Here is a 24,368-nt window from a genome sequence, read left to right on the forward strand (position 1 = left end):
AGGAATCCGTGGGAGGTAATTTAACCATAGGGGCAGTTACCCTCATGCTGTTCTCACTATAGTGAGTGATTTCTCACTAGATCTGATATTTTATATGAGCCTTTACCCCCTTTTACTTGGCATTTCTTCTTGCTGTTGCCATGTGAATAAAAGATGTGTTTGCTTCCCCTTCCTCTGTGATTGCACGTTTCCTGAGGCCTCCCCAGCCACGCTGAACTGTGAGTCAATTAAACCTTCTTCCTTTATAAATTACCCAGTCTCTGGTATGTCTTTATTAGCAACATGAGAAACACAATATCAGTCAAGGTTCTCCTTAGAAATATTACAAGCAGGACATACAAAGAGATACATAAATTTATGATATTTTTCAAGGAATTGGCATATGCTCAATGGTTGGCTTATGGAATCCATAGGTCATTCTGGCAGCCTAGAACTCCCAGGCAAGAGTTGACACTGTAGTCTTAAGGGAGTTTATCGTCCTGAGGAAAACCTCAGTTTTACTCTTAAAGCTTTTCAACTGATTGGACAAGCCCCACCACATTATCAAGAAAAACCTCCTTTACTACAAGTCAACTGATTGTAAATGTTAACCACATCCACAAAGTACCTTCACAGCAACACATAGATAAGTATTTGATTGAATAACTAGATGCTATAACCTAAGTATATACATAAAACTCACCAGAAATCCACAACCAGGAATTTTCTTTCCATTCATTATATTCTCTCCTTAAAATGATAGTTTTATCATTTTAAGTTAAGTGTTAGTTGGCTTTTTTGTAGGTTTTACTTTTTCTTATGTAATTTATTTTGCAGATCTGATAGGGTTCTTTATAAATTGTATGACTGTTATTATAGTTATATTGAAAAGCAATAGCAATATAATTATGTTTTATAAGCCAGCCACTCTATTGGAAAATTACCTTTTTATGAGAATATTTCCCTAGATGTGAAAATGCAAGTGTATCATTTATGTTGTGTTCTAGTATTTTTCTCACTATATAAAGAAGTATCCTGCCGGGTGTGGTGGCTCACACCTGTAATCCCAGCTCTTTGGGAGGTCGAGGTGGGTGGATCAAGAGGTAAGGAGATGAGACCATCTTGGCTAACACAGTGAAACCCCGTCTCTACTAAAAATACAAAAAAATTAGCCAGGCGTGGTGGCGGGTGCCTGTAGTCCCAGCTATTCAGGAGGTTGAGACAGGAGAATGGCGGGAACCTGGGGAGGTGGAGCTTGCAGTGAGCTGAGATCACGCCACTGCACTCCAGCCTGGGCGACAGAGCGAGACTCCATCTCAAAAAAACAAAACAAAACAAAAAACCGTTCAGATTTTAAATTGTGACAGGTACATTTAAAGACCATTATTCTTATCCTAAACAAAGACAAAACTACACTTGAGGAATTTTTCTTAAAATTCTGGGGGTCTTTCCCTATGATTGTTTTTCATTATATTTTCATATGTGTCAGAGGATGTAGAATAATGAAATTGTGTTCTAGAAGAAGCATATCACACTTTATATTACTGGAGACACTTTCCTACAGTTAAGTGGAACAGAAAGCAGGTGATAAGGCTGAAGATAGAAGGATAGACACCATCCCTTGACTATTAACTTCAGCACGACATGAAAATTTCTGGTAGACGCAGAGGGTTGAAATTGTCTCTGAAGCAATGACACTCAATTGTTTGCTATGGGGATTTTAATTCCATTGATTATGTTTTATTTACTCCATAGCATTCAGCCTTATTTTGATGTATTTTGTTCTCCTCAGATTCCCCATTTGTTGTTAGCATACAGATAGATGGATAGATGTCCCATATGTAAATTTTCCCACAATAATTTAAAAATGCTTTCATAGAATTATAAAAATTATATTTTATTTTTGAATAAGAAGAGACATAATAAAGGCCAAAGACTGCAGATCTTTTTAAAACCTAATTTTTTAAAATTTTCGTTGTGAAACACCCAAACTATTGAAAGGACATGTTGAGATTCTTTTACAGTGTATGTGGGGTAATGTATTTACTAAACATTCCTTTAAAATTGAAGGTTACATTCATTTATGTTCTTTCAACATCATTTATTCCTTCTCATAAGAAAACTCCCAGACAGAATGGAATTCAATAATTACCTAGCAAAATCAAACAGCCTGAAAGAAGTAACATGGTAACAAAAATCCCCAAAGTTAAAGACTCATGTTGCAGCACTGCCATTTCTACATGGTCTTGATAATAATACAAAAGTATGACCAAAGGAAGGAGCAATAGAATCCCTGTCTAGTATAGTTTAAGAAAATAGATTATGATGGAAAGCAACAGGCTAAGAATAAAGACTAACACATGGGGCAAAAATGTTTTGTGGGTGGTGGACACGAGCAGATGGAGAAGGACACATGTGGTTCTGTATTTTCTGAAGTATTGTAAGCTAAGTATCACAGTGAAGAACAGAAATTTAAGCTAAACCTGTTGCTTTATTTGAGTGGAACTCTCCAAGTAAAAGGACTTTTTAGAATTATTGAAGTGTTTAATTTAAATGGCCTGACCAGTTATTGAGAAAAAATTAGAAAAGCTGTTACTTCTATTGAAGCTATTTGAACAGGAATTACAAACAAAATGCCCATGAAAACCAACAAATTTTAACTGTTGGAAAGTCCTTTCTCCACAAAGAGATATTCTCTGAACTCACAGTGTTTCCATGAAGTCCCCAGTTTGCTACACTTGAGTTCAATCTTTTTCTAAGTTTTAAGATTTGAATCTGTGATTATAATCATGGATAAGATGCAGACAAAGAAAGTGAGCCCAACTGAATGCCGACGGCCACCAGGAAACCCAGTGTCTGCAGAATCACCACAATTAGGGGTGTTTGAGTACATTTCTTGGGTGAGAGCCTTCCAGAGATGAATCCTGAGTATCTCTTGTGTGATGATGCTACAAATTTCAGAGGAATGATGCTGCAGATCTCACATGAAAGGTGCACAGCACTTTTTTGTGAAAGAGCCATCAAAATATGTTTGTTGGGTGTCTGCAGTACTATTCTGGCTCCATCTTAGGAGAGAGAAAAAAGTTGGTACCCTAAATCTGCACTTTCATCAGCATTCCTTCTCACCTCTACTTTGACTGAGGAATCATTCTGGAAAACTTTGCCAACCTGCAAGATTGCAAAAGCCTTCCGAATTACTGAAGAATAAAGACAGATTTTTAAAGAGGGTTTAGTGATAAATGTATTCTGGTCCCTGGATTCCCATCAATCATGTAAGACATAGATGGTAAATGTCAATCAGAAAATACAATTCTAAATATTATTTTACTGAAATTATAATAAATAATATATATATATTTTTAATCTCAGTCTATGGCTCCCATTGCTTTGGTCCATTTTATGTTGCCTGTAAGAGAATACCAGACTGAGTAATTTATAAAGAATGGAGATTTATGTTTTATAGTTTTGGAGGGTGAGACATCTAAGGTCAGTGGGCTCATATCTGGCAAGGGCCTCCTTGCTGCCTCATCCCATGGCAGATGACAGAAGGCAGAAGGACAAGAGGGGGTGAGAGCAAACAAGAGGTCAAAATTGAACTTGCAACATCAAACCCTTTTATTTTTCTTGAGGGTGTAGCCCTCATCACCTAAACACCTCCCTTTAGGCCCCACCTTCCAATACTGTTGCGTTGGAGTTTACCAACACGTTTTCAATACATGCTTTCTGGGGGGAAACATTCAAACCATAGCATTTATTTATAATCAACCCATATTAAAAAGGTCCAAATCAAAATAATTCATCTCCATAAAAAAAAGGACTAGAATACTCAAATTAGGCACATTATTTTTAGCAACAATTCCCCAATGCTGTCCTATCTTTCTGAAATGTTTTATTTTTCTCTCCTTTCAAACATGTTTTCTCTTGTTTGTCAGTATTACCTTTTTCTATCCCTCTATATTATTTAAATCCCTCAAATCTTTGCCCACATTCCCAAAGGGTTATAACTGTTGAGTGACAAATCACTTGCACCTTTGCAGACACAGGTTTGTGTGTCTGCAGGGAGCCCCCATCCTGCTGACTGAAAAAGACAGAATTATTAGAATCTATTTTTTAAAATTATGTTGCTGTGCCTCCTGTCAATGTAATCTGTTATAAAATATAGGTAAGTCCTGCTGCCAAAGCGTAATTAACTGGTAGATTTTAACAGTAGGACCTCTGACAATATCAATTTAAAATGCTTTTAAATAAACAGATCTCGTATGAAAGATGCATAGTACTTTTTGTAAAAGAGGCATGAAAACACTTTTGTTGTGTATCTGCAGTGCTATTCTGGTTCCATCAAAGGACAGGGGAAAAATGGCACAAACTCTAAGTGTCCTCTCTGACAAAGGGAATCATATAGTCACCTGGCTTAGCATGTTTTCTTGTTCTACTGAAAAAGTAGAGAGAAAACAAAACCCCGAAGCTATCAGGATGAAGTCTCAGAGAGAAAAACTTCTACCATTAAAATTCATGGAATTCGCACTAGGCAAAGCAGGTGTGCTACTAAGAATTTTAGAGAATGAAAAAGGTGCTGCATTTCTAGTGGTGTTTTTCAATTAACACCTGCTAAATTTGATATTAATTTTTTAAAAAATTGTAACATAAAATGTTTTACCTATATTTTACATGATTCTTTAAACACAAATAATTAGCTTTACAGAAGAATACATCCATTGCTTTGATTACATTTGTGAGTTGAATAGCTGAAACTAGCTATAAATAAGCTTTCATGTGGAATATACATTCCCAAAATTCATTTGCGGACTTTGCATTTGTTTGCTATTTCCAGGATTTGTACTGATGCATTTCAAATCTCTTATAGGTTGCACATACATACATACATATATTTTATAAGACCCTTTCTTATATGTTAATTAGATAACAGAAAAGTAGAAATAATTTTATATATACAATAGCATAGTGCCACCTTTACATATGTATTAAGCAGTACATGATTGCTTTATACTAAAAATCAGTTTTTTCTATATTAAAGAAACCACTGGCATATACACATCATAAAATAAGTTGATAGAGTTATTTAGGAAAATATTTCAATATTTATCAATAAGTAAATGAATTATACTACAACAGTAATACAATTTATTATTTGAATCCAAGCTTTGCCATTTAATTAATGTCAGTGATTCCAACTTCACTCTAAGAAATATACTAACGTCCCTAGAAAGTGGTTTTTGCCTTTTAAATCATCTCTAGTGCTCAGCATGAGATCAATATCATTCTGATTATTTAGTAAAACTTTTAGATTGATATGACCTATTCAAGCTAGGAAAATAAAACCAATATATAAGATAATGGTTTCAATTAGATGAGGAAAATAGAAGAACAGAACTACATCCTTTGTTTTTTCTGACAGAGAATTTAATGTAAGAAATTGGTGGAACTGTATTGTAGGACTAACAAGAACAGGTCATACCTCTTGGGACCAGAGAACAAAAGGAAAAGGTTGGGATTATTAGAACCTAGACACTTATAGAAGGGACCTCTCAGAGCTCAGCCTCGTATTTCTGAAAAAGAAGTGCCACATTTTGATGTTAGTGTATCTCAGAGAGTGCATTCAAGCTGGTTGTGGAAATATAGAAAAACCAAACCTGAAAACTGGAACCAACTGTCTCTAATGAGACTGCTGAGACAATGGGAACAGGAAGGGGCAAGTCTGTTCTCACTCCACCTGTCTTTGGGCATCCCTCAAGTGCCCCCTAATGGCAGAGCCTAAGCATCACAAGCAGAATAAAGAAACACGAATAAAAATACGCAGTAGCTTAGTTATCAACACACTAAAATACACCCCAGTTTCGCTGAGGATACATATTCATATTTATTGTCCATTCCACTCTCAAACATGTCCTTGTATGGATGAAAAATAATATGGGTACTCTCTAGCCAAAGCTGTTTATCCAAATTTAATCAAATAAAGCCTCTGTGGTAAAGAAATTTAGAAAATGGCCACTTTCGATTTCTTTAGTTCTGTTGGTACTTGCTGCTTCTCACATGAACAATTGCAGCCTACGTTCTCTCTCTTTGAATCTGGGATGATTTTAGTAACTCATCTGATGACAAGAACATGGTAATAGTGACATTTTGAGACTTCTGGTATTAGGTCACAAAAAGCCTGGGTCTCTTGAAATGTCTGCCCTTGAGACATTGCTTCTCAGAACTCAGCCACCATGCTGTGAGATGCCCAAGCCACATAAAGAGGCAATGTGCCGGTGCTGCAGCAGAGAGCCCACTTGAAGTCCCATAACAGTCAGCATCAAGTATTATGTAGTAGACTTTTTGGACATCCAGCTAGGTGAAGCCTTCAAATGGCATCCAATTACCCCCATAAGATACCCAGTGGAGAACTGTTCAGGTAGGCTAGTTTAACCCTCATGAATAACAACAACAAATTGTAGTTTGGGGACATTGAGTTTTACTTACATAGCATACATAACTACAATAGCTCATCTATATAATTTTCCAAGGACACTCATTATCTTTATCCTGATCCAACCATTTTTGTTTTCCTCCTCAGAGTTTTCTGTATTTTTCACTTCGCTTTCCAATCAAGTAGATTCTAAACATTTGAGAGGAAAGGATCACATCCCACTTTGCCTCTGTATCTCACACTTGATAACTGATTATTAACTAGGTATAAGATGGTATTATTATAAATGCTGCACAACCACTACCCTGAAAAACTGACAGTCATGAATCTGCAGGTTGACTGCAGTTCAACTGATCAAGGCTGGGATTAACCACACAGCTCTGCATCAAGATGCAGTTTGTCTGGACTTTTATTCAAGCTGTGGGCTGAGTTTAAGTCTGCTCCACGTGTGGTTTTTCTGAGACAGAGAGTAAAAGGTAACAGCCACTGATGTCATTCTCTTCTCTTAGAGGATCACTGGAGCACAAGAGCCAACCAAAAATATTACAAACACATTCAGAGCTTCTACTTAATCATACTTGCCAACATTCCACAGGCCAAAGAAAGTCACATGGTCTATCATATCAACAGGGTGAGGAAGTGCCTCTGGAAAATCAGGTAACTCCCACCCCAATACTGCGCTTTAAGCAAACAGGCACACCAGGAGAATATATCCCACACCTGGCTGGGAGGGTCCCACGGCCATGGAGCCTCCCTCACTGCTAACACAGAAGTCTGCGGCGATCTATCCGCAAGGCAGCAGTGAGGCTGGGGGAGGGGCGCCCGCCATTGCTGAGGCTTAAGTAGGTAAACAAAGCCACTGGGAAGCTCGAACTGGGTGGAGTTCACAGCAGCTCAAGGAAGCCTGCCTGTCTCTGTAGACTCCACCTCTGGGGACAGCGCACACCTGAAGTCCAACAGGGGAAGCAGCGGGGCCGGTGCAGACGCGAACGACTCTGTCTGACAGCTTTGGGGGGAGCCGTGGATCTCCCAACGCGGAGGTTGAGAACTGAGAACGGACAGACTGCCTGCTCAGGTGGGTCCCTGACCCCTGAGTAGCCTAGCTGGGAGACATCCCCCACTAGGGGCAGTCTGACACCCCACACCTCACAGGGTGGAGTACACCCCTGAAAGGAAGCTTCCAAAGGAAGAATCAGACAGGTACACTCGCTGTTCAGCAATATTCTATCTTCGGCAACCTCTGCTGCTGATACCCAGGCAAACAGGGTCTGGAGTGGACCTCAAGCAATCTCCAACAGACCTATAGCTGAGGGTCCTGACTCTCAGAAGGAAAACTATCAAACAGGAAGGACACCTATACCAAAACCCCATCAGTACGTCACCATCATCAAAGACCAGACACAGATAAAACCACAAAGATGGGGAAAAAGCAGGGCAGAAAAGCTGGAAATTCAAAAAATAAGAGCGCATCTCCCCCTGCAAAGGAGCGCAGCCCATCGCCAGCAACGGATCAAAGCTGGTCAGAGAATGACTTTGACGAGATGAGAGAAGAAGGCTTCAGTCCATCAAACTTCTCAGAGCTAAAGGAGGAATTACGTACCCAGCGCAAAGAAACTAAAAATCTTGAAAAAAGAGTGGAAGAATAGACAGCTAGACTAATTAATGCAGAGAAGGTCATAAACGAAATGACAGAGATGAAAACCATGACACGAGAAATACGTGACAAATGCACAAGCTTCAGTAACCGACTCGATCAACTGGAAGAAAGAGTATCAGCGACTGAGGATCAAATGAATGAAATGAAGCGAGAAGAGAAACCAAGAGAAAAAAGAAGAAAAAGAAATGAACAAAGCCTGCAAGAAGTATGGGATTATGTAAAAAGACCAAATCTACGTCTGATTGGGGTGCCTGAAAGTGAGGGGGAAAATGGAACCAAGTTGGAAAACACTCTTCAGGATATCATCCAGGAGAACTTCCCCAACCTAGTAGGGCAGGCCAACATTCAAATTCAGGAAATACAGAGAACGCCACAAAGATACTCCTCGAGAAGAGCAACTCCAAGACACATAATTGCCAGATTCACCAAAGTTGAAATGAAGGAAAAAATCTTAAGGGCAGCCAGAGAGAAAGGTCGGGTTACCCACAAAGGGAAGCCCATCAGACTAACAGCAGATCTCTCGGCAGAAACTCTACAAGCCAGAAGAGAGTGGGGGCCAATATTCAAAGTTCTTAAAGAAAAGAATTTTAAACCCAGAATTTCATATCCAGCCAAACTAAGTTTCTTCAGTGAAGGAGAAATAAAATCCTTTACAGATAAGCAAATGCTTAGAGATTTTGTCACCACCAGGCCTACCTTACAAGAGACCCTGAAGGAAGCCCTAAACATGGAAAGGAACAACTGGTACCAGCCATTGCAAAAACATGCCAAAATGTAAAGACCATTGAGGCTAGGAAGAAACTGCATCAACTAACGAGCAAAATAACCAGTTAATATCATAATGGCAGGATCAAGTTCACACATAACAATATTAACCTTAAATGTAAATGGACTAAATGCTCCAATTAAAAGACACAGACTGGCAAACTGGATAAAGAGTCAAGACCCATCAGTCTGCTGTATTCAGGAGACCCATCTCACATGCAGAGACATACATAGGCTCAAAATAAAGGGATGGAGGAAGATCTACCAAGCAAATGGAGAACAAAAAAAAGCAGGGGTTGCAATCCTAGTCTCTGATAAAACAGACTTTAAACCATCAAAGATCAAAAGAGACAAAGAAGGCCATTACATAATGGTAAAGGGATCAATTCAACAGGAAGAGCTAACTCTCCTAAATATATATGCACCCAATACAGGAGCACCCAGATTCAAAAAGCAAGTCCTTAGAGACTTACAAAGAGACTTAGACTCCCATACAATAATAATGGGAGACTTCAACACTCCACTGTCAACATTAGACAGATCAACGAGACAGAAAGTTAACAAGGATATCCAGGAATTGAACTCATCTCTGCACCAAGCGGACCTAATAGACACCTATAGAACTCTCCACCCCAAATCAACAGATATTACATTCTTCTCAGCACCACATCGCACTTATTCCAAAATTGACCACATAATTGGAAGTAAAGCACTCCTCAGCAAATGTAAAAGAACAGAAATTATAACAAACTGTCTCTCAGACCACAGTGCAATCAAACTAGAACTCAGGACTAAGAAACTCAATCAAAACCACTCAACTACATGGAAACTGAACAACCTGCTCCTGAATGACTACTGGGTACACAACGAAATGAAAGCAGAAATAAAGATGTTCTTTGAAACCAATGAGAACAAAGATACAACATACCAGAATCTCTGGGACACATTTAAAGCAGTGTGTAGAGGGAAATTTATAGCACTAAATGCCCACAAGAGAAAGCAGGAAAGATCTAAAATTGACACTCTAACATCACAATTAAAAGAACTAGAGAGGCAAGAGCAAACACATTCAAAAGCTAGCAGAAGGCAAGTAATAACTAAGATCAGAGCAGAACTGAAGGAGATAGAGACACAAAAAACCCTCCAAAAAATCAATGAATCCAGGAGTTGGTTTTTTGAAAAGATCAACAAAATTGACAGACCGCTAGCAAGACTAATAAAGAAGAAAAGAGAGAGGAATCAAATAGACACAATAAAAAATGATAAAGGGGATATCACCACCGACCCCACAGAAATACAAACTACCATCAGAGAATACTATAAACACCTCTACGCAAATCAACTAGAAAATCTAGAAGAAATGGATAATTTCCTGGACACTTACACTCTCCCAAGACTAAACCAGGAAGAAGTTGAATCCCTGAATAGACCAATAACAGGCTCTGAAATTGAGGCAACAATCAATAGCCTACCAACCAAAAAAAGTCCAGGACCAGATGGATTCACAGCTGAATTCTACCAGAGGTACAAGGAGGAGCTGGTACCATTCCTTCTGAAACTATTCCAATCAATAGAAAAAGAGGGAATCCTCCCTAACTCATTTTATGAGGCCAACATCATCCTGATACCAAAGCCTGGCAGAGACACAACAAAAAATGAGAATTTTAGACCAATATTCCTGATGAACATAGATGCAAAAATTTTCAATAAAATACTGGCAAACCGGATTCAGCAGCACATCATAAAGCTTATCCACCATGATCAAGTGGGCTTCATCCCTGGGATGCAAGGCTGGTTCAACATATGCAAATCAATAAACGTAATCCAGCATATAAACAGAACCAAAGAGAAGAACCACATGATTATCTCAATAGATGCAGAAAAGGCTTTTGACAAAATTCAACAGCCCTTCATGCTAAAAACGCTCAATAAATTCAGTATTGATGGAACGTACTTCAAAATAATAAGAGCTATTTATAACAAACCCACAGCTAATATCATACTGAATGGGCAAAAACTGGAAAAATTCCCTTTGAAAACTGGCACAAGACAGGGATGCCCTCTCTCACCACTCCTATTCAACATAGTGTTGGAAGTTCTGGCTAGGGCAATCAGGCAAGAGAAAGAAATCAAGGGTATCCAGTTAGGAAAAGAAGAAGTCAAATTGTCCCTGTTTGCAGATGACATGATTGTATATTTAGAAAACCCCATCGTCTCAGCCCAAAATCTCCTTAAGCTGATAAGCAACTTCAGCAAAGTCTCAGGATACAAAATTAATGTGCAAAAATCACAAGCATTCTTATACACCAGTAACAGACAAACAGAGAGCCAAATCAGGAATGAACTTCCATTCACAATTGCTTCAAAGAGAATAAAATACCTAGGAATCCAACTTACAAGGGATGTCAAGGACCTCTTCAAGGAGAAATACAAACCACTGCTCAGTGAAATCAAAGAGAACACAAACAAATGGAAGAACATACCATGCTCATGGATAGGAAGAATCAATATTGTGAAAATGGCCATACTGCCCAAGGTTATTTATAGATTCAATGCCATCCCCATCAAGCTACCAATGAGTTTCTTCACAGAATTGGAAAAAACTGCTTTAAAGTTCATATGGAATCAAAAAAGAGCCCGCATTGCCAAGACAATCCTAAGTCAAAAGGACAAAGCTGGAGGCATCACACTACCTGACTTCAAACTATACCACAAGGCTACAGTAACCAAAACAGCATGGTACTGGTACCAAAACAGAGATATAGACCAATGGAACAGAACAGAGTCCTCAGAAATAATACCACACATCTACAGCCATCTGATCTTTGACAAACCTGAGAGAAACAAGAATTTGGGAAAGGATTCCCTATTTAATAAATGGTGCTGGGAAAATTGGCTAGCCATAAGTAGAAAGCTGAAACTGGATCCTTTCCTTACCCCTTATACGAAGATTAATTCAAGATGGATTAGAGACTTAAATGTTAGACCTAATACCATAAAAACCCTAGAAGAAAATCTAGGTAGTACCATTCAGGACATAGGCATGGGCAAGGACTTCATGTCTAAAACACCAAAAGCAATGGCAGCAAAAGCCAAAATTGACAAATGGGATCTAATTAAACTAAAGAGCTTTTGCACAGCAAAAGAAACTACCATCAGAGTGAACAGGCAACCTACAGAATGGGAGAAAATTTTTGCAATCTACTCATCTGACAAAGGGCTAATATCCAGAATCTACAAAGAACTCAAACAAATATACAAGAAAAAATCAAACAACCCCATCAAAAAGTGGGCAAAGGATATGAACAGACATTTCTCAAAAGAAGACATTCATACAGCCTACAGACACATGAAAAAATGCTCAGCATCACTCGCCATCAGAGAAATACAAATCAAAACCACAATGAGATACCATCTCACACCAGTTAGAATGGCAATCATTAAGAAGTCAGGAAACAACAGGTGTTGGAGAGGATGTGGAGAAATAGGAACACTTTTACACTGTTGGTGGGTTTGTAAACTAGTTCAACCATTATGGAAAACAGTATGGCAATTCCTCAAGGATCTAGAACTAAATGTACCATATGACCCAGCCATCCCACTACTGGGTATATACCCAAAGGATTATAAGTTATTCTACTACAAAGACACATGCACACGTATGTTTATTGCGGCACTATTCACAATAGCAAAGACTTGGAATCAACCCAAATGTCCATCTGTGACAGACTGGGTTAAGAAAATGTGGCACATATACACCATGGAATACTATGCAGCCATAAAAAAGGATGAGTTTGCATCCTTTGTAGGGGCATGGATGCAGCTGGAAACCATCATTCTTAGCAAACTATCACAAGAACAGAAAACCAAACACCGCATGTTCTCACTCATAGGTGGGAACTGAACAATGAGATCACTTGGACTCAGGTAGGGGAACATCACACACTGGGGCCTATCATGGGGAGGGGGGAGGAGGGAGGGATTGCACTGGGGAGTTATACATGATATAAATGATGAATTGATGGGTGCTGATGAGTTGATGGGTGCAGCACACCAACATGGCATAAGTATACATATGTAACAAGCCTGCACGTTATGTACATGTACCCTAGAACTTATAGTAAAAAAAAAAAAAGTTAGAATGATGCATTATTTTAATTCAAAGTCAATTGTGGAGTGTGACTAAGATTTATAGGATAACACATGGTAAATACCTACACTATCAAGGTAAGGAGATGTGCCCTGAATTATGAAAACTGCTAACTATAGAAAATTATAAATTTTATTTCTGTGCAGTTAGATTTATGGATCTACATATTTATAGACTGTTTTGTCGACATTTTATGGAATTTTCTAGTAGAAGCATTGTTGAGACATTAGAAGCCTTATTTCAGACAAAAAAGTATGTAGTCTTAGTCTCCACGCTTTTATGACTTTATTTACATTATAATCTAAAACAAGCAAAACCAATCTATTGTGAAAAATGTTTAATTGAGGTCTGAGTGTAAAGCATTAAGTAGGAAGGTGCATTTAGGAACTTTCAGGTGTGGTGCAAATGATCTATATTGTGAAAAAGTACGGATCATGTGTCTGTGTGTCAAACCCATTGAATTGTACACTTAAGGTTAGACGTTTGGGATGTATTCAGTATGGGTCTACAAGACTACAGCTACTATGAATATTTTTGAACATTTCTTGAATATGTACATCATATCTATTGATTATTCCCTGAAAAGTGAAATTTCTGTGTGTATTAGTTCTGTCAGTTTGTGATAACAGACTATCACAGACTGGTTGGCATAAATAGAAATTTATTTTCTTAGAAGTTCAAGATCAAGGTACCAGCAGTCTTGGTTTCTGTGGAGTACTTCTCCTTGGCTTGCATAAGGCAGTCTTATTGCTGTGTTCTCACATGGCCTTTTCTCTGTGCATGCATATTCCTGATCCTTCCTCCTCTTCTTATAAAGACACCAGCCCAATTGTATTGGGACTCCCCTTTATTTAACCTTAACTTAATCTTAATTACCTCCTTTAAGCCTTACTTACATATTTAGGCCCTGTCTCCAAATGTGGTCACATTGAAGGGCTAGCACTTCAAGACATAAATATTGAAGGGACACAGTTCTGTTTATAACACTGGGTCACAGTGTATTTTTTTTTAATGAAAAAAAAATATCTCTAAATTTCTAGAGGTGTTTTTTGGTTTGGAGCAGACATCTATCCCTACACGTCCACCACTGCTGCAGTGATGTTGCAGTGACTGCATTTGCTATAACAATACAGTGTGCCCCATTGTCCAAACCCAAATACATATTACTGTTTCACAGTTGGTTTATCTTGGAATCTATCCATTTAGAAAACAAGACAGCATGGAGATGCTGCAATCAGCATTAATATAACCAAGTACAGGAGAAGTTCTGAATCTAGGCTCAACCTTGGCTGCACATCAGAATTCCCTGGAGAGCTTTTAAAATTCCTATGATCATTCTGAACTCCAAACATATTAAATCAGATTCCCTCAAAGTGATAACCAGGAAACAGCATTTTTTTTTCTCCCCAAGTGATTTTTCCTGCCACTGTGGTTGAATACCACTGACCTACAGCTTCAAATAACCACAGTGCACATGAGGACAATTTCATTAAGTTGATTATTTACTCACCATTATTTTTAGCCTCTTGCTATATTCCTCTCTTACATGCAAAGCACAGCTGGTACTTATATTAATGATAAAATATTTTAAATTAAGAAGCTACATATGAATATGATATAATACATTCAAGGGATAAATATGTCTTATCTTATTAGTTAATGAATCTTATATTCTGTGTAAGAAATGTGAGGCCGGGTGCGGTGGCTCAAGCCTGTAATCCCAGCACTTTGGGAGGCCGAGACGGGCGGATCACGAGGTCAGGAGATCAAGACCATCCTGGCTAACACGGTGAAACCCCGTCTCTACTAAAAACTACAAAAAACTAACCGGGCCAGGTGGCAGGCGCCTGTAGTCCCAGCTACTCGGGAGGCTGAGGCAGGAGAATGGCGTGAGCCCGGGAAGCGGAGCTTGCAGTGAGCTGAGATCCGGCCACTGCACTCCAGCCTGGGTGACAGAGCGAGACTCCGTCTCAAAAAAAAAAAAAAAAAAAAAGAAATGTGTCACAGGTGATCCCAAGACTATTAAATATGAGAGAAATTTGAAATTCAAATTTAAAACTAAAGTATAATTTAGTTCAATGTTTTGTTTTTAGAGAAGGAAGTTATGCATAAGCAAGAAAGGAATGTTGAAATTACCTCTGCAGCACTAAGTTGGAGTCAAGGATATCAGCATGAACTAAAGTTTAGTTTAGTATGTGGACAGATGGCTAGATATCAAAACAATTATGTTTTCACATAGATTATTCAATTTATACATAATTATTTATTTGTGGTTAATGCCTAAAAACAAGGGCAGTCTAGCAATAAGCACACCCAGTGTCTAGATGTTAGTTTCTAAATACCATTCTCAAAAAAAAAAGAAAACAGAGCTCCTTGGAGTAGTAGTTGATTTCAGCTCTGAGGCATGGGAAATGCAAGATGAGCCTGGTGCATCTTGTAGGACCAGAAGGTAAGAAAGTTCTGAAAATACAAAGTGATGAGGACATGTTAGAGGACAAAGGAACCAACTGTAACCAATGGCCAAAGCTGGAACAATGTAAGCAACAAAGCAAATAACCTAGTATTAAAGTATAACCTGTATAAAATAAATGCATATAATATAAAGGACTGAATAAATAACTAAATGGTAGAAAAGAGATAAATATTTCTTACAGAAGAATTACATTTAATACACATAGAAGCTGCCCTTTCCAGAAGTGAAGTTCATAGGTATACACACACACACACACACACACACACGAGGATGGGCTTGACTTAGTAACTCACTTTCAAAGGATAGAATAAGTAAGGGGAGAAATAAAAACTTTACAGTGGAGAAACCTGGCAAACAACACCTTAACCAAGTGATGAAGCTTAACATTCCAGTGACATCATGTGGATATTATGTAGCCCCTGATATGATATGAGAAGGGCAATTCACCTCTGTGGTATTCTTCCCATAAACCCATAAACTGAGTATAATCATCAGAAAAACATTTAAAAAACAACTAGATTGGAGGACATTCTGCAGAATGCCTGGTCAGTATTGCCCCAGATATTGAAGCTCTTAAAAAACAAAACAAAACCAAACAAAAAAACAGAAAAGACGGAGAAAGTCTCACTGACCAGAGGAGACTGGAAAAACAGGACAACTAAATGCAATGTGGCATTCTAGATTAGTTCCTACAACAGGAAGATAGCATTAATGGAAAATTGGTAAAATTGAAATTGTCTGTAATTTAGTTAAAATATCAAAGTTGATGCTTTAGTTTTGCCAAATGAACCACAGATGTATACAATGTTAATAATGGGAAAAATCAGACATAGGATATAGAAGGCCTCTTTGTACTATCTTTGTATTTTGTTCTAAAACTTAAAAATTATATTGAATTAAAGTTTCTAAAAATATATATAAGTGATTGGAAAGATATTCCTCTATTTATAAAACATTGATAAACATGTTTAACTATCATAGACACTACAGAGAATTCTTCTTTGCTGCTATTAAAGAGTATATTTAAAAACAAATAAAATGTGATCGCCATTAAAATCTAAACAGCTGTTCTATAAAATAAAATTGTATCTTATGCTATTCCCAATACAACTGTTTAAGGAAGGTGCTATGCTTGTTCTGTGTATAAATCAGGCATTGAAACAAACAACCCATTTAGGTAAATGTTCCTTTAGAGCCTTTTTTTTTTACTACTGTGTGTATCTGAGAATCTCAGTACACTGAAAAAAAAGAGAGGAAATCAGTTGTATGAATTCTTTGTCTTGCTACAGATTTATTAGATGGAATTTTATTTCTCTCAACACTTCTTGAAACTGATTCGAATTGTGCAATATTATTTCTTTAGAAAAAAAGTGTTTAGCTGAATATTGCTACTGTTTCAACATATATTGTTTCATGAAATTTTATTTATGTTTTCAAATTTACTTGAGTTAGAAAATTTTCAAGAAATTACATTTCAACTCTACTTAAGTTTTAATTCTACCAAACCACAGTGGTCCTAAGGATTGTGTGAAAGAAACTGCTGCATAAAATTTCAGACAGCAGCTCCTCAAGAGCTGGATATAAAGTGTCAACTGAATGGGCTCTTTGAAAATTTAAAGCAAGAAGATTCTATAATCAGAGTTTCAGAGACCCATAGAATTATAGCAAATTAACGTTACAGTATTATACATAGAATATCTTTTTTTTTTTTTTTGTCACAAATGGGATAGAACAAAAACAGCTCTAGTTTTTATTTTTGTTTTTGTGGGCACATATGTATATGTGCTCTTCCGTATACTTTAAATTTTTTTGTTTTTATTTACTCTCTTTTGATGTTTTCTATGCCTATTTTCAAAGAAGAGAATCACATTTCATTTTCTAATGATCAAATAGTTGGTATTTGATCATTAGAAAGGAAATGGCATGTTAGAAAGGAAATAACAATTAATTAAAAAGTAAACTCTATCAACTTCTCAATAACTGCCTTCATTTCTCTAAACATCTGCAGTAGCCTCTTACTTTGATGATTTCCCAGTTAACCATCCTGCCCCTATTTCAAACCTTATGTATTCCCCTCCCCTACCACTGTAACTGTTTGACATTTAAAACAAACAAACTAAAACTAAATATTAGAAATGACACTATGCTAGTTCTTGGCCTAGCCCTTGATTGTCCTATTAACTTTATACCTTATTTTCTTTAGAATGCTTGTTCTTTTGCTCCTTCTTGAAATCTAGCCACCATGCTATGAGGCCACCCAAGCAGCCAAGTGGAGAACCATGGTCCTGAATGTCAGCCCCAGCTGCCAGTTGAGCCTCCAGATGACTGTAGCTGCCCACCACCCCATCTGACACTACATGAAACAAAAGAACAAGCCAGTCAACCTACTGACTCATGAAGAGTAATAAACTGATGTTTTAAGACAGTAAAGTTTGAAAGGGTATCCTTTGTAGTAATAGATAACTACAACTTTACAGTGAAATTTAGATGTATGGAAGAACCATTATTATACATGCCATTTAGGATGATTGCTTCTATTATCAGTGAGTAATTGAGATAGGAAAAGATAATTGACAGTTTGGAAACAGCACCAGGAAAGGGTGCAATAAATTAATTCCTCTTATAAGATTATACTCCTTCTTAGGAGATTTCGGAGGTCTTTAATCCAGTAATACCTAGAACCATAGTCTAGCACTCTGCTACTCAAAATATAGTCCCTCAATTGGCACAGTTAGTATGAAGCTTGTTAGAAAAATAGAATTTCAGGATCCACAACATAGCTACTAAATTAGAATCTGCATTTCAGCACAATCCCTGGGTGACTAGTTTATACACAGGTCTAATAATAAGTGATTGGATAAAAGTGAAATCACACAATTACTTGATAGTATGTTAATTTATTGTCTGTCCCATCCAAGTTTTGCTTTTATCCGAATAAATCCCTCCTCAGACACAAATCTACCTAAGTCAGAAACCAAAAACTACTCCGACTTCCCTCACTCTGTCATTTCAAATGAAAAATATAAATTGTACCTTTTTAATATATATGTCATCCTAACATAAAGTCATCACATTATCACTTGTCTAATTAATTCAAGTGGTCAGTATCACCCTTAGAATGTGCAAGTGTGGCCTCTGCCATGGGTCTTATGTCTTAGGGGCCCCATGCTTTAGAGGCTTTTGTTAAAATGTTTAGATCCTCCTCTGGTGGCTGGGACTGACCAGGTCAGTAATGCCATCCACCACAGTGCCTAGAGACTAGACTATTGCCCACCTAAGCATCAATCAGTTTTCCTCTTCAACTCTAAGCGTACTCTCCTCCTCATCCCACATCCCTCACAACATGGTGATATGGTTAGGCTTTGTGTCCCCACCAAATCAAATCTGAATTGTAATCCCCATAATACCCACATGTCTAGGAAGAGATCTGGTGGGAGGTGATTGGATCATGGGTGAGAGAAACACACTCACCCATCCAAACCCAAAGAATCGACTTAGAGGCACAAAGAACAACAAAAGTGTGGCTTTTTAATAACTATCTTGCAAGATTGGGGCAGAGGGCAGGCACACACAGGACAGTCATAACAGGTAATTTATCTCCTAGCACACAAGTCCCTCCCCCAGTTCCTCACTGGCTGAGTACTATGGGGTTACAATCTTCCTGGACATCACCTAAGTTTCATTATCTCCCTTATAAGGTTGTACCTGAGTCCCCTATCAGTTGTCCACTAACCTGAAAATTTTTTTTAAAATATTTTAAAAGATAATTATTTCATTCTTTATAAAACAACTCCTTTATGAATAGAGTGGTTATAGATAAAGAAGCAAACAAATATAGAGAGAAATAGAGACATTCATATGCACCAGAGATTGGTCCCTCTTATGTGTCTACCACAACTTTGGATGCAAACTCCATAAGGTAAAAGACCATATGTTATTTGTAACTATATTTTAGTGGCATGGTGATTGATACACAGAGAGAATTTTAAAAATCTCATTGTGGTTTTGACTTGCATTCCTCTGATGATTAGTGACATTTAAGAAATGTTTATTCAGATTGATTACCCATTTTTATATCAGATGATTTGTTTTTTGGCTATTGAGTTGTTTGTGTTCCTTATATATTCTGAGTATTAGTCCCTTGTTGGTTGAAACACTTGCTAACATTTTCTCCCATTCTGTTCCTTTCACTCCAGTTAAAATGACTTTCATAAAAAGACAAAAAATAACATGCTCGTGAGGATGTGGAGAAAGGAAAATGTCTGTACACTGTTGGTGTGAATGTAAATTAGTATAGCCGCTATGAAAAAGACTATGGTGGCTTCTCAAAAGACTAAAAATAGAACTACCATATGATACATCAATTTCACCACCATATGGTGGCTTCTCAAAGGACTAAAAATAGAACTACCATATGATCCATCAATTCTTTTGGATATATATCCAAAAGAAAGGAAATCAGTATATTAAAGAACTATCTGCATACCCATGTTTATTGTAGTATTATTTACATTAGTCAAGATATGGAACCAAACCTAAGTGTCCATCAACATATGAATGGATAAAGAAAATGTGGTGCATATACATAGTGGAATATTTTTCAGCCATAAAAAAGAATGAAACCTTGTAATTTCCAACAACTTTAATGGAACTGGAGGACATTATGTTAAGTGAAATAAGCCAGGCACAGAAAGACAAATATCACCTATTCTCACTCATATGTGAGAATTAAATAAATTCATTTCATGGAGGTAGAAACTAGAATGATGGTTACCAGAGATTGGGAAGGCTCTTGGGAAGGTAGACATATAAAAGGGTTGGTTACTTGGTACAAAAATACATTTTGTTTCTTAGGTAGAAGGAAGAAAATCTAGTGTTCAATAGCACAATAGGGAAACTATAAGTTAATGACTTACTGTATATTTCAAAGTAACTAGAGAAGTGGATTTGGAATGTTCTCAACACAAAGACATAATAAATGTTTGAGGTTATGGATATCCAAATTATCCTAATTTGATTATTACACATTATATGCTTGTATCAAAATATCTCATGTACCCCATACATATGTAAAACTATTTATTTATATAAAACTAAAAAATTTCAAATAAGTTAATATACACCTTTGATTGGATTGTCTAAAATTTATTTTGGTAGCATTTATTTTTATTGCTGATGCCAGATATATGCATATTATTTTAAAAACTTGAAAAACATAGGACATGAAGAAAATAAAAATCATAATTCTTTCATATTTATGTTAACATATTTTCTCTTTATTTATAAAAATTATGCTTCTTTTAAAATCCCAAACATAAGGTTGGTGCAAAAGTAATTGCAGCCTAATAATTGTTTAACAATTAGAAAAAGAATAATATTTTTTAGTCTACTCTTCTACCAAAAAGATGGAATGATAAGAACTGGAAGTAAAGTCATCCTAAAAATTGGTTGAAGTTAAATAAAAAGATTTATTTTAAAACTCTTCTTGGCCGGGCGCGGTGGCTCAAGCCTGTAATCCCAGCACTTTGGGAGGCCGAGACGGGCGGATCACGAGGTCAGGAGATCAAGACCATCCTGGCTAACATGGTGAAACCCCGTCTCTACTAAAAATACAAAAAACTAGCCGGGCGACCTGGCGGGCGCCTGTAGTCCCAGCTACTCGGGAAGCTGAGGCAGGAGAATGGCGTGAACCTGGGAGGCGGAGCTTGCAGTGAGCTGAGATCCGGCCACTGCACTCCAGCCTGGGCGACAGAGCGAGACTCCGTCTCAAAAAAAAAAAAAAAAAAAAACTCTTCTTGTCTTTATACTGTAAATGGGAGTAATTGTGGATAAATGGTAGAGTGCTAGGACATTATTTTTGCCCAGTAGAATTCAATGCATAGAGCAAGAAAGAAGAAAGAGAAAATATCAATGAAAATTATCTGCATAACGATGTAAAATGCTATCTCCATTTTGGGCAGAGTATATTCTATTATCTCTTCAAGAAATGTTTATTTTCCTTAACACAAATATTGACTATAATATCACCAAGAAAAATAATTGTTTTCACTTGGGTTTGTAGATTTGTGTGTGCACATGACAGTATATGTGTTGCCCAATAGTTTTTCATAAGAACCTGGAAATTCAATGAAGAAATGAATGAGCATACTTTCACAGGATGCTGCTTGAGTAAACCCAAAGAATATTGAACATAATGTCGCAATTCTCACCATAGACAATTCCTCCAAAACTTTCCCTGTGACCTGAAACACTACCCTGCTTCAACCCTGTCTTGCCCTCGTGGATTATGGTAACTGACATTGTATGGCTGGAGGAGTGATGGTGGAGAGATAAGGGGAAAATCTCAGGGTGAAATTGTTTTCTATGGGAAGAAGTTTAGGTTCTCCTAAAGGGGGTGAGCAGGAATGAAAATACTCATAGAAGGAATTTCAATTTCGAGAGACAAGATGAGATACTACAGTTTACCCATTAGGACAACCTGCAAGAAGATTCTGGATTTTTTTTTTTTTTCTCTGATCCTGGAGTTCAGAAACATTCATAGCCAACATTGAGCTTCAGTTTTGTCTTTTTTTTCTTGAAATTCTATCTAGTTATTTTCAAAGGCATTATTAAACATGCAGCTTTGTGGTCAATGCAGAATTAACAGATGAAGCTTTAGAAGAAGTGAGTCAGCTTGGCAGTGTCAGCACTGGCTTGAAGGAGGAGAGTGTTGTTAGAATTCCAAGTGGTAATCTGTAGCCTAGTGTTTAAAATGTGACACTTTATTGTAATTGCTTCAGGTATTTCTTAGAGAAATAAAACGTTACAGCTATTTTTAGAATTCCCAGAATTCTATCCCCATTGTATTTCCCACGGATGTAAGTAAGTAACCTCTGTTGAAGCTGTGCAAATTATTTGTGTGCTTCCTTTCATATTAGTACTGGACATTTGTATCTATAACAAGATCCAAAAATTATTCAATGTTTTTAAGTTTTACTAAAATTATATGTAACATTTTTGTGTTTCTGTATTCACTCATCATTCTGTATTTTGAGGTTTATCCACATTGATATAGTTGATACAGTCTATTTTAACCACAGGATTGTGTAGTATTTTATAAACACCTTACAATTTATTCATCTCTCAGCTGTGGACTGTATCATATTTACATTCTTTCCTAGTACAAACAGTAATGAGATAAATATTCATATATACATTACTTTGTGCACATGTAAGAGGTTATCTATGACATATAGTTCAAAATGGAATTGCTAAATTGTATGCTACATGAATTTTCAAATTTAATTAACATTTCAAAATTATTCTCCAATAGGAAGCAATAGCATTGTGGATGAACACAGAAAGAGGGGAAACATGATGTATTTTGGTGTATTTTTGTTTCTTGGTGGGTTTGCTTTATATTTTTGTTTTCTTTTTGCCTTTACCCAAATACGATAGAACAGAAGTTCTCTAACAACTTTGCACATTCTAATAGCTAAGGCACATATAAAAATTACCAAACCCTTGTTCCACACTCAGATATTTTTGACTGCAATTAAACAGGAATTGGTCTTCTCCATGAGTATGATTTTAAAGTCCCCATTCCCCAGAGGATGCTAATGCGTAGTCAAAGTGATTAACCATCGCAATAGGTTTTCAAATTTTACCTTGTATCAGAAATACCTGGACCAAAAGACTTGTTAAAAGGTACATAGTTTGGCCCCATGCCCAGAGTTTCTGATTCAGTGCTTCTGGGGTGGGTTTGCAGGTTTACATTTCAAACAGTTTCTCAGGTGATGCTAAGGTGCAGTCTAGAGTTGACACTTTAAGAACATCATCCCCACAATAAACGATGGGGAAAGGAAAAAGCAACCTTGACAGCTAGCACTAACAGCTAGGCTATGATGTTCCTACAGTTTCAAACACAAAAATAATGTAAAGTTACCCTGCACCAATAAAGAACAAGACTAAAACAAAATCACTGTATAAGTGTGCCTCAACAGTCAAAAAGTAGATTTCAGCATGAACCACAAAATGGTCAAGATTCTCCCGCTCCTAAAATAAGTGACTGTGGTTTCTTTTTCCTGTTACAACTTTAGGCCCTCTTCATTCTTTCTGCCTCCTATGTAAAGATTAGTAATTATCCAATCATAGATTTGCTACCACTTTCATACATGACCCAATCCAGCAAAAACTCCTAATATAAATCCAAATCACCAAACCAAGCCCAGATCCTGTAACAAGTCCCCCAAAACATATTCTGAAACATCCATGCAGTAAGTAATAAAATTATCTTTGACTACAGATATGTTACCGTTGGTCTGTCTTTGGTGGCCAATGACAAAGGTTACCAATAAAGTGGGGGGGCAATATATATACATATATATATATGTGTGTGTATATATATGCACATACATACTTGGAATACTACTGTATATATGTTAAAAACTTTTTTTACTACTATAAACAGTAGATGTATTCATTGCAGAAATAGAGGATTCACATGTAACAAACCTGCACGTTGTGCACATGTACCCTAGAACTTAGAGTATATAAAAAAAAAGAAATAGAGGATTCATTCACAAAAGATAAAGAAAAATAATTGACCAGATATCCTGCCAAAAATGTTGTCAAATTAAGAATATTATTCTCTTTAGAGTTTTCCAGTATAAACATTATATAATTAATTATTTATCAAACTATTGATAACACTTTTATATTTTTCACTTAAAATAGGTTATAGATTTTTCCCATGTTATTCTATTGGAATTAACTAATTTATAGTATTGATACTGATATTAAGTAGTATTAATCATAATACTAATTTCTACATTATATAATTTAACCAGTTCCAAATTTTATATTTCAGAGCAGAAATTCAATAGACATTTTCTAAAGCATAAATAATTAACTTCAAATTCTTAACGTTTTCCATTAT

This window comes from Rhinopithecus roxellana, chromosome 5 (genome assembly GCF_007565055.1).
Source record: "Rhinopithecus roxellana isolate Shanxi Qingling chromosome 5, ASM756505v1, whole genome shotgun sequence".
Classification (NCBI taxonomy): domain Eukaryota; kingdom Metazoa; phylum Chordata; class Mammalia; order Primates; family Cercopithecidae; genus Rhinopithecus; species Rhinopithecus roxellana.